The sequence below is a fragment of the Musa acuminata genome, chromosome BXJ2-6 (genome assembly GCF_036884655.1).
Source record: "Musa acuminata AAA Group cultivar baxijiao chromosome BXJ2-6, Cavendish_Baxijiao_AAA, whole genome shotgun sequence".
NCBI lineage: Eukaryota > Viridiplantae > Streptophyta > Magnoliopsida > Zingiberales > Musaceae > Musa > Musa acuminata.
Genome location: NC_088343.1, coordinates 26,547,501 through 26,557,412, shown reverse-complemented (window position 1 = coordinate 26,557,412; position 9,912 = coordinate 26,547,501).

The window sequence follows — 9,912 nt, the reverse complement described above, 5'->3', positions numbered from 1 at the left end:
TAAAAATATCTTTTTCTCTTTGGGTAAAGTGCTCCGTTTTGAGATCTTGCTCTATACAGGATCTTGAGTCTCTAATAATCTCTTTCAATAATTGAGCATTGTTTGTGTGTTGGCATTCAAATATTCTGTTACATCTCTCCTTCCACATCCACCAAATAGCGCATCTGAAAGTAACCTTTGCCAGTTGTGTTAGAGGCCCTTTTCTTGAGAAACATTGCATGAGGTCGTTTAATTCTTGGTGCAAGTTTGGTTGCGGCAGTCTATTGAGTTCAAATCGCTGGAGAATCTCCTTCCATATCCATTTTATATAATCACAAGCAAAATAGAGGTGGTCAACAGTTTCTTCTTGTTGCATACAAAGGGAGCATCGGTTAACATGATAGATACCTCTTCTTTTCATATTGTCTATTGTCGGTAGTTTATTGAGAAGAGCCTGCCATGTACATAAGGAATGTCTTTGTGATCCCGGTCGATCCCATGTCCAACTGCTTGGGACCCACTTGTTATTTCTTTGCCTAATTTGATTCCATGTGGATGTGGCACTAAATTTGCCATTGTCATGAGGCCAAATAAGTATATATGAAGAGTTGTTCCTGATTGGAATAGCTATAAAGTCGGCCAAAGTGATAACATTTCGGGAGAAATAGGATTAGGGAGACACCAAGCACCGTTAGCAATGAACTCAGAAACCTTCCAATCTTTGGGAGCCCCAAGATCTTTTCGTATTCTGTCACCATATAATTGAAATATACTCTTCCCATTTACCCAAGGATCAAACCACATATTTGTACTAGTACCAGAAGAGATTGCATAGGAAATGTGTTTGATTAGCCAATTCCTTACCTTTAAAATTCCTTTCCAAGCTGCTGAGTGGTATGTTCTTGTTGAAATTTTCCAGATTTATTCCTTTGAAAGATACCTAGCAGAAACCCAATGTGACCATAAGGAACATTTGTTTTGCAAAAGATCCCACAATTGCTGTACCAGACAAGCTTGATTCCAATATCTAATATTTCTCAAGTTTAGCCCCCTTTCATCTTTCGGTTTGCAAATGCTATCCCAATTTACCATATGCATTGCCTTATCATTTGTGCCATTCCAGAAGAAGTTCATTAATAACCGTTCAATATCATGGAGAAGTTCAGCAGGTAGAAGAAATGCATTACACCAATATATAGAGTAGGAGTGCAATACCGAACGGATGAGTTCGAGTCGTCCTGCTTTTGATAGAAACCTATTTTTCCAAGAAGAAATTCTATTCTTGAGTATGGTGCTCCTTTGTTTTCTGACCATTCTTTAATGTATATACACGCAGAAAAATCGACACCAAGAGGTAAGAAACCGTTTAGATTCTTTAACATGTGGAGTACTCATCCTCAATTTCTTGATATTATCAGATCTGCTTGGAATGTTAATGTGCATGGATCCCCCCCTTACATCTTATGTCAAAAGCTCAAAGCCTGTAAAGCAGCACTAAAGGAGTGGAATACAAATACCTTTGGCAATATTAACACCAGAGTTTAATTTTGCAGAAATGAACTAATGTCATTTCAACATGAGCTGCAACTTCAGCCAAATGATGAAAATATTATCTACAAAGAGACAGAAGCCAGAAATAACTTCATGCAAGCCTTAAAACAGGAGGAAAGTTTTGCAAAGCAGAAGTCTCGACAGAATTGGCTTACACTAGGGGATTCCAATACTAAATTTTTCTATGCTTCAATTGCTACTCGAAGGGCTGTTAACCGTATCAGCAAATGCAGAGACAAAGATGATAATCTTATTGAGAATTTAGATGAGGTTAAAGCACACACAGAGCAATTTTTTTATTCCTTACTCAATCAGGCTGGGAAACCTAATAACATTCATGTGGAGCCGACTAGAAAACTTGATTCGGAAGCTATTTAAATCCTCAATGCCCCAATTACAGATGACGAAATTGTAATGTTGTCTTTAAGTCACCAAAGCACAAAAGCCCAGGTCCAGATGGATTTCCAACTGAATTTTACCAAACTGTTTGGTCTATTATTGGAAATGATGTGATCAAGGCTTGCCAACATTTCTTCTCTTCAGGTCATATTCTTAGAGAGATGAATTGCACTTTTATTTCTTTAATTCCGAAGAATGCAGGGGCTGATTCACTAGAGAACTATCGACCCATATCATTATGCAACTTTGTTTACAAGATCATCTCCAAAGTATTGGCTTCGCAAAAGGTAATACACAAGATTATTAGCCCAAATCAAGCTGCTTTCATCAAAGGGAGAAGTATACATCATAACATTAGACTTGGTCAAAGATTTGCATTCAAAAGCAAGAGGGACAAAAATCTGTTTTAAAGCTGATTTACGGAAAGCCTTTGATTCAGTTAATAGGAAGTTTATCTATAAGATGCTCCTCGATATGAACTTCCCACAGCAATGGGTTAATTGGATTCAATCTTGCCTGGAAACTCCAAAGTTTTCGATACTCTTTAATGGCTCACCTATTGGTTTTTTTGGGAGCACGAATGGCATCCGACAAGGTGATCCACTATCTCCGTATCTTTTTACTATTGCGATGGAAGGACTTAGCTGTATGTTAGAACACGCAGTCTTAAATGGCAGCATTAAGGTACCCATTGCTGGTTCTGTTCATATATCACATATAACATTTGCAGATGACTTACTTATCTTTCTCCAAAATGAACCAACTTCAGTAAAGAACCTGGCTACTATTATGAATGACTTTGGTATGATTTCTGGACTTCAGTTAAATCATGCGAAAAGTAAAGTATATATGAGCCCTTACGTTGTGGATAAGATCTTTATTGTGTAAACTTTGGGGGTTAGTGAGGGAAGCTTGCTAGTTCCTTATTTGGGTCTCCCGCTCATATCCACAGGCATTCACAAAACCCATTGTCAGCCTATCTTGCAACAAATGACAATTGACTTCATCATCAAAATCCGAGATTCAACAATCTCTCCCTTTTTGATGATGACAATCAATTGATAATGGAGTTATCCTTAACTCCCCCTGTCTATATGCCATAGTTGAGATAAGTCAACCTTGAATTCAAGACCCAAGAATTCAAGTGACGTATTGATAAGTTAGATCAGTTAAACTTATCAATACTCCCATCATGATACTCATGATGTATCTCTTCAAAGATGATGTCAAGGCTTGACATACATCATCAAGTTTGTATGATTGTGTTTGTAACTATTCATCATGTAGTTTGGACATTATTATATAAAGCTGTGAAGCACTATTACATGATGCACACATTTGAAATATTCTAGCAAGTTTTGCATTTTCTTCACATGATAAGATATCTTTTTTTTTTTTTTTTGGTAAGTAAAAGTAAATTGATTATGTGTAAAGTTTCTACAAATAGCTTTATCTATACAAGTCATAGACAAAGCCAAGTAACTTATAGAGTGCGAATGCTATAGTTATGACTACACATGCTGTAGACTATAACTCATAATTATAATCAATATAGAAAATATTTATCCAGATATATCAAAACTACCTGTGGGTACATAATTTGGCATCATTCCCAAGATCTTTAGCTAATAGCAAAATTAAATTTGATAAAAATATCTTTTTCTCTTTGGGTAAAGTGCTCCGTTTTGAGATCTTGCTCCATACAGGATCTTGAGTCTCTAATAATCTCTTTCAATAATTGAGTATTGTTTGTGTGTTGGCATTCAAATATTCTGTTACATCTCTCCTTCCACATCCACCAAATAGCGCATCTGAAAGTAACCTTTGCCAGTTATGTTAGAGGCCCTTTTCTTGAGAAACATTGCATGAGGTCGCTTAGTTCTTGGTGCAAGTTTGGTTGCGGCAGTCTATTGAGTTCAAATCGCTGGAGAATCTCTTTCCATATCCATTTTGTATAATCACAAGCAAAATAGAGGTGGTCAACAGTTTCTTCTTGTTGCATACAAAGGGAGCATCGGTTAACATGATAGATACCTCTTCTTTTCATATTGTCTATTATCGGTAGTTTATTGAGAAGAGCCTGCCATGTACATAAGGAATGTCTTTGTGATCCCGGTCGATCCCATGTCCAACTGCTTGGGACCCACTTGTTATTTCTTTGCCTAATTTGATTCCATGCGGATGTGACACTAAATTTGCCATTGTCATGAGGCCAAATAAGTATATCTGAAGAGTTGTTCCTGATTGGAATAGCTATAATAGTCGGCCAAAGTGATAACATTTCGGGAGAAATAGGATTAGGGAGACACCAAGCACCGTTAGCAATGAACTCAGAAACCTTCCAATCTTTGGGAGCCCCAAGATCTTTTCGTATTCTGTCACCATATAATTGAAATATACTCTTCCCATTTACCCAAGGATCAAACCACATATTTGTACTAGTACCAGAAGAGATTGCATAGAATAAGATATCAACTCAGGGCATAATGCAAACTTTAGCACATGTTCATATATTTCTTGGTGATGCAAGGATGGCATAATCATAGCAGTGTTTGTAGCATCACTCATAGTATTTCTAATCATAGCAGTGTTTATCAATTCATGTATTTCTCCCCCTTTGTCATCAACAAAAAGCATAGTAATTATGATACTAGGAAAATAATATTGGCAAGCTTATAGAGTAATTTTACATAGATTGCTTTAAATACTTATTCCCCTTTTTTGTAAAGATTTTGCAGGATGGAATACATACACATCACTTCATCAAATTTATTCATGAAAGTGTACGAGAAAATCTGTTTTATAGTATTCGAATAAATAAGATACATTCGGACAAGATTTTGTTGCAGATTTTCACATAGAAACATGGCAATCAAGTGATTTGATAATTCAATATAGTCTGAAAAATAATTTTAGCATGTTTATCTATTCGGACACATCAACATCCCTAATTCTCTTCGAATGAAATCAAATTGTTCTTCACTTAGAGGTTTTGTAAAAATGTCAGCTAGTTGATGTTTAGTATCAATGAACTCTATGGTTACGTCATGATTAGTGACATGATCTTGTATAAAGTGATGTCTAATATCAATATGTTTTGTTCTTGAGTGTTGTATAGGATTGGTTAAGCAAATTGCACTCATGTTATCACATTTAATGGGAATATCTTTAAGATTAACTTTGTAATCTTCTAAAGTGTTTTTCATCCATACAACTTGTGCACAGCATGCATTTACTGCAATATATTCAGCTTCGATTGTTGATAGTGCAACCGAGTTTTGTTTCTTTGATGACTAGGAAACAAGGGCATGTCCTAAGAATTGACATGATCCTGATATGCTTTTTCTATCTAATCTACAACCAGCAAAGTCTGCATCAGCATAAGCAATTAACTCAAAATTCTCTGATTTTGGGTACCATAATCCTAGATTTGTGGTACCATTAAGATATCTAAATATTCTTTTAACTGCTTTGAGATGAGATATCTTAAGGTTTGATTGAAATCTAGCACAAAGTCCTACACTGAACATGATATCTGGTCTGGTAGCAGTGAGGTAAAGTAAACTTCCTATCATACCCCTATAAGTTTTTTGATCAAAGTTTTCTCCACTTTCATCAATTTCTAACTTAGTGGAGGTGCTCATAGGAGTATTACTAGCCTTTGAGTTGTTCATACTAAACCTTTTTAATAAATTCATGACATATTTAGTTTGACTAATAAAGATGCCATTGCTTAGTTGTTTGATTTGTAAACTTAAGAAGAATGTTAATTCTCCCATTAAGCTCATTTCGAATTCAAGACTCATAGTTAAAGCAAAAGATTCACAAAGAGATTCATTTGTAGAGCCAAAGATAATATCATCAACATAAATCTGAACAATGAGAAAATTATTTTTAAAATTCTTGATAAATAATGTAGTATCAACCTTGCCTTTTGTAAAGTTATTTTTGATAAGAAAAGAACTAAGTCTCTCATACCAAGCCCTTGGGGCTTGTTTTAAACCATAGAGAGCTTTAGTTAATCTAAACACATGATTAGGGAGGCTATTATTTTCAAATCCAGGAGGTTGTTCAACATAAACTTTTTCGAAAATAAAGCCATTTAAAAAAGCGCTTTTAACATCCATTTGAAATAACTTAAGATTATTACTACTAGCGTAGGCAAGGAGCATCCTTATGGCTTCCAATCGAGCCACAGGTGCGAAGGTTTCTTCGTAATCGATACCTTCTTCTTGGTTGAAACCTTTGGCCACTAATCTAGCCTTGTTTCTAACCACAATACCATTTTCATCTTGCTTGTTTCTGAAAACCCATTTAGTACCAATTACTAAATGGTTATTTGGCCTAGGAACAAGCGTCCACACCTCATTTCTCTCAAATTGATTTAATTCATCTTGCATTGCGATAATCCATGAATCATCTTTCATGGCTTCATCAACACATTTGGGTTCAATTTGGGAGAGAAAGGCGGCGTTGGCACAAAAATTTTTAAAAGAAGATCGTGTTTGAACCCCCTTTGATGTGTCTCCTAATATTAGCTCCTTAGGATGAGCATCTACATACTTCCAATCTTTGGGTAAGGATGTTTCGGAAGTGGATACATCCAAGTTGCTAGTTGGAGAAGGGGTTTCATTTATTTTTTTTTGGTAAGTAAAAGTAAATTTATTATGTGTAAAGTTTCTACAAATAGCTTTATCTATACAAGTCATAGACAAAGCCAAGTAACTCATAGAGTGCGAATGCGATAGTTATGACTACACATGCTGTAGACTATAACTACCTGTGGGTACATTATTTGGCATCATTCCCAAGATCTTTAGCTAATAGCAAAATTAAATTTGATAAAAATATCTTTTTCTCTTCAGGTGAAGTGCTCGGTTTTGAGATCATGCTCCATACAGGATCTTGAGTCTCTAATAATCTCTTTCAAGAGCTGAGCATTGTTTGTGTGTTGACATTCAAAGATTCTATTACATCTCTCCTTCCACATCCACCAAATAGCGCATCTGAAAGTAACCTTTGCCAGTTGTGTAAGAGGCCCTTTTCTTGAGAAACATTGCATAAGGTCACCTAGTTCTTGGTGCAAGTTTGGTTGCGGCAGTCTATTGAGTTCAAATCGCTGGAGAATCTCCTTCCATATCCATTTTGTATAATCACAAGCAAAATAGAGGTGGTCAACAGTTTCTTCTTGTTGCAAACAAAGGGAGCATCGGTTAACATGATAGATACCTCTTCTTTTCATATTATCTATTGTAGGTAGTTTATTGAGAAGGGCCTGCCATGTACATAAGGAGTGTCTTTGTGATCCCGATCGATCCCATGTCCAACTGCTTGGGACCCACTTGTTATTTCTTTGCCTAATTTGATTTCATGCAGATGTGGCACTAAATTTGCCATTGTCATGAGGCCAAATAAATATATCTGAAGAGTTGTTCCTGATTGGAATAGCTATGATAGTCGACCAAAGTGATAGACACCAAGTGCCGTTAGCAATGAACTCGGAAACCTTCCAATCTTTGGGAGCCCCAAGATCTTTTCGTATTCTATCGCCATATAATTGAAATATACTCTTCCCATTCACCCAAGGATCGTACCACATGTTAGTACTAGTTCCAAAAGAGATTGCATACGAAATGTGTTTGATTAGCCAATTCCTTGCCTTTAAAATTCCTTTCCAAGCTGCAGAGTGGTATGTTCTTGTTGAAATTTCCCAGATTGATTCTTTTGAAAGATACCTAGCAGAAACTCATTGTGACCATAAGGAACATTTGTTTTGCAAAAGATCCCACAATTGTTGTACCAGGCATGCTTGATTCCAATCTCGAGTATTTCTCAAGTTTAACCCCCCTTCATCTTTCGGTTTGCAAATGCTATCCCAATTTACCATATGCATTGCCTTATCATTTGTGCCATTCCAGAAGAAGTTCATTAATAACTGTTCAATATCTTGGAGAAGTCCAGCAGGCAAAAGAAATGCATTACACCAATATATAGAGTAGGAGTGCAATACAGAACGGATGAGTTCGAGTCGTCCTGCTTTTGATAGAAGCCTATTTTTCCAAGAAGAAATTCTATTCTTTATTTTTTGCAGGATAGGCTGACAGTGGGTTTTGTGAATGCCTGTGGATATGAGCGGGAGACCCAAATAAGGAACTGGCAGGCTTCCCTCACTAACCCCCAAAGTTTGTGCAATAAAGACCTTATCCTCAACGTAAGGGCTCATATATACTTTACTTTTCGCATAATTTAACTGAAGTCCAGAAACCATACCAAAGTCATTCATAATAGTAGCCAGGTTCTTTACTGAAGTTGGATCATTTAGGAGAAAGATAAGTAAATCATCTGCAAATGTTATATGTGATATATGAATAGAGCCAGCATTGGGTACCTTAATGCTGCCATTTAAGACTGCATGAGTCCTTCCATCGTAATAGTAAAGAGATACGGAGAGAGTGGATCACCTTGTCGGATGCCATTTGTGCTCCCAAAAAAACCAATAGGTGAGCCATTAAAGAGTATCGAAAACTTTGGAGTTTCCAGGCAAGATTGAATCCAATTAACCCATTGCTGTGGGAAGTTCATATCGAGGAGCATGTTATAGATAAATTTCCTATTAACTGAATCAAAGGCTTTCCGTAAATCAGCTTTAAAACATATTTTTGTCCCTCTTGCTTTTGAATGCAAATCTTTGACCAAGTCATTAGCAAGCAAAATGTTATGATGTATACTTCTCCCTTTGATGAAAGCAGCTTGATTTGGGCTAATGATCTTGTGTATTACCTTTTGCATTCTATTTGCCAATACTTTGGAGATGATCTTGTAAATAAAGTTGCATAATGATATGGGTCGATAGCTCTCTAGTGAATCTGCCCCTGCATTCTTCGGGATTAAAGAAATAAAAGTACAATTCATCTCTCTAAGAATTTGACCTGAAGAGAAAAAATGTTGGCAAGCCTTGATCACATCATTTCCAATAATAGACCAAGCAGTTTGGTAAAATTCAGCTGAAAATCCATTTGGACCTGGGCTTTTGTGCTTTGGTGACTTAAAGACAACACATACAATTTCGTCGTCTGTAATTGGGGCATTGAGGATTGAAATAGCTTCAAGTTTTCTAGTCGGCTCCACATGAATGTTATTAGTTTTCCCAGCTTGATTGAGTAAGGAATAAAAAAATTGCTCTGTGTGTGCTTTAACCTCATCTAAATTCTCAATAAGATTATCATCTTTGTCTCTGCATTTGCTGATACGGTTAACAACCCTTCGAGTAGCAATTGAAGCATAGAAAAATTTAGTATTGGAATCTCCTAGTGTAAGCCAATGCTGTCGAGACTTCTGCTTTGCAAAACTTTCCTCCTGTTTTAAGGCTTGCATGGAGTAATCAAGGTGCAGCTAACAGAAAAGTAATGGCTCGACTTGATAGGTGTTTGATTAATCATGAATGGTTAACAGTTTACCCAGATTCACTTCTTGAGTATGGTGCTCCTTTGTTTTCTGACCATTCTTTAATGTATATACACGCAGACAAAGCGACACCAAGAGGCAAGAAATCGTTTAGATTGAGAAGGGGTTTCATTTAAATTTAAGGAATCAAAATTAACATCATCATCAAGATCATTTTTCTTAATTTCGGAAATCTCATTAAAAACAACATGAATGGATTCTTCAATAATTAAAGTTCTTTTATTGAAGATACGAAAAGCTTTAGAAACCGAAGAATAACCAAGAAAGATTCCTTCATCGGATTTATTATCAAATTTTCCTAAGTTATCCTTTTCATTTAAGATAAAACACTTACACCCAAAGACTTTAAAATATGAAACATTGGGTTTTTCGTTATTCCATAACTCATAGGGAGTTTTGGTGAGTAAGGGTCTTACTAGTACTCTATTCAAAATATAACATGCAGTGTTTACGGCTTCGGCCCAAAAGTATTTGGGTAGGCTGTGTTCATTCAACATGGTTCTTGCCATTTCTTGTAGA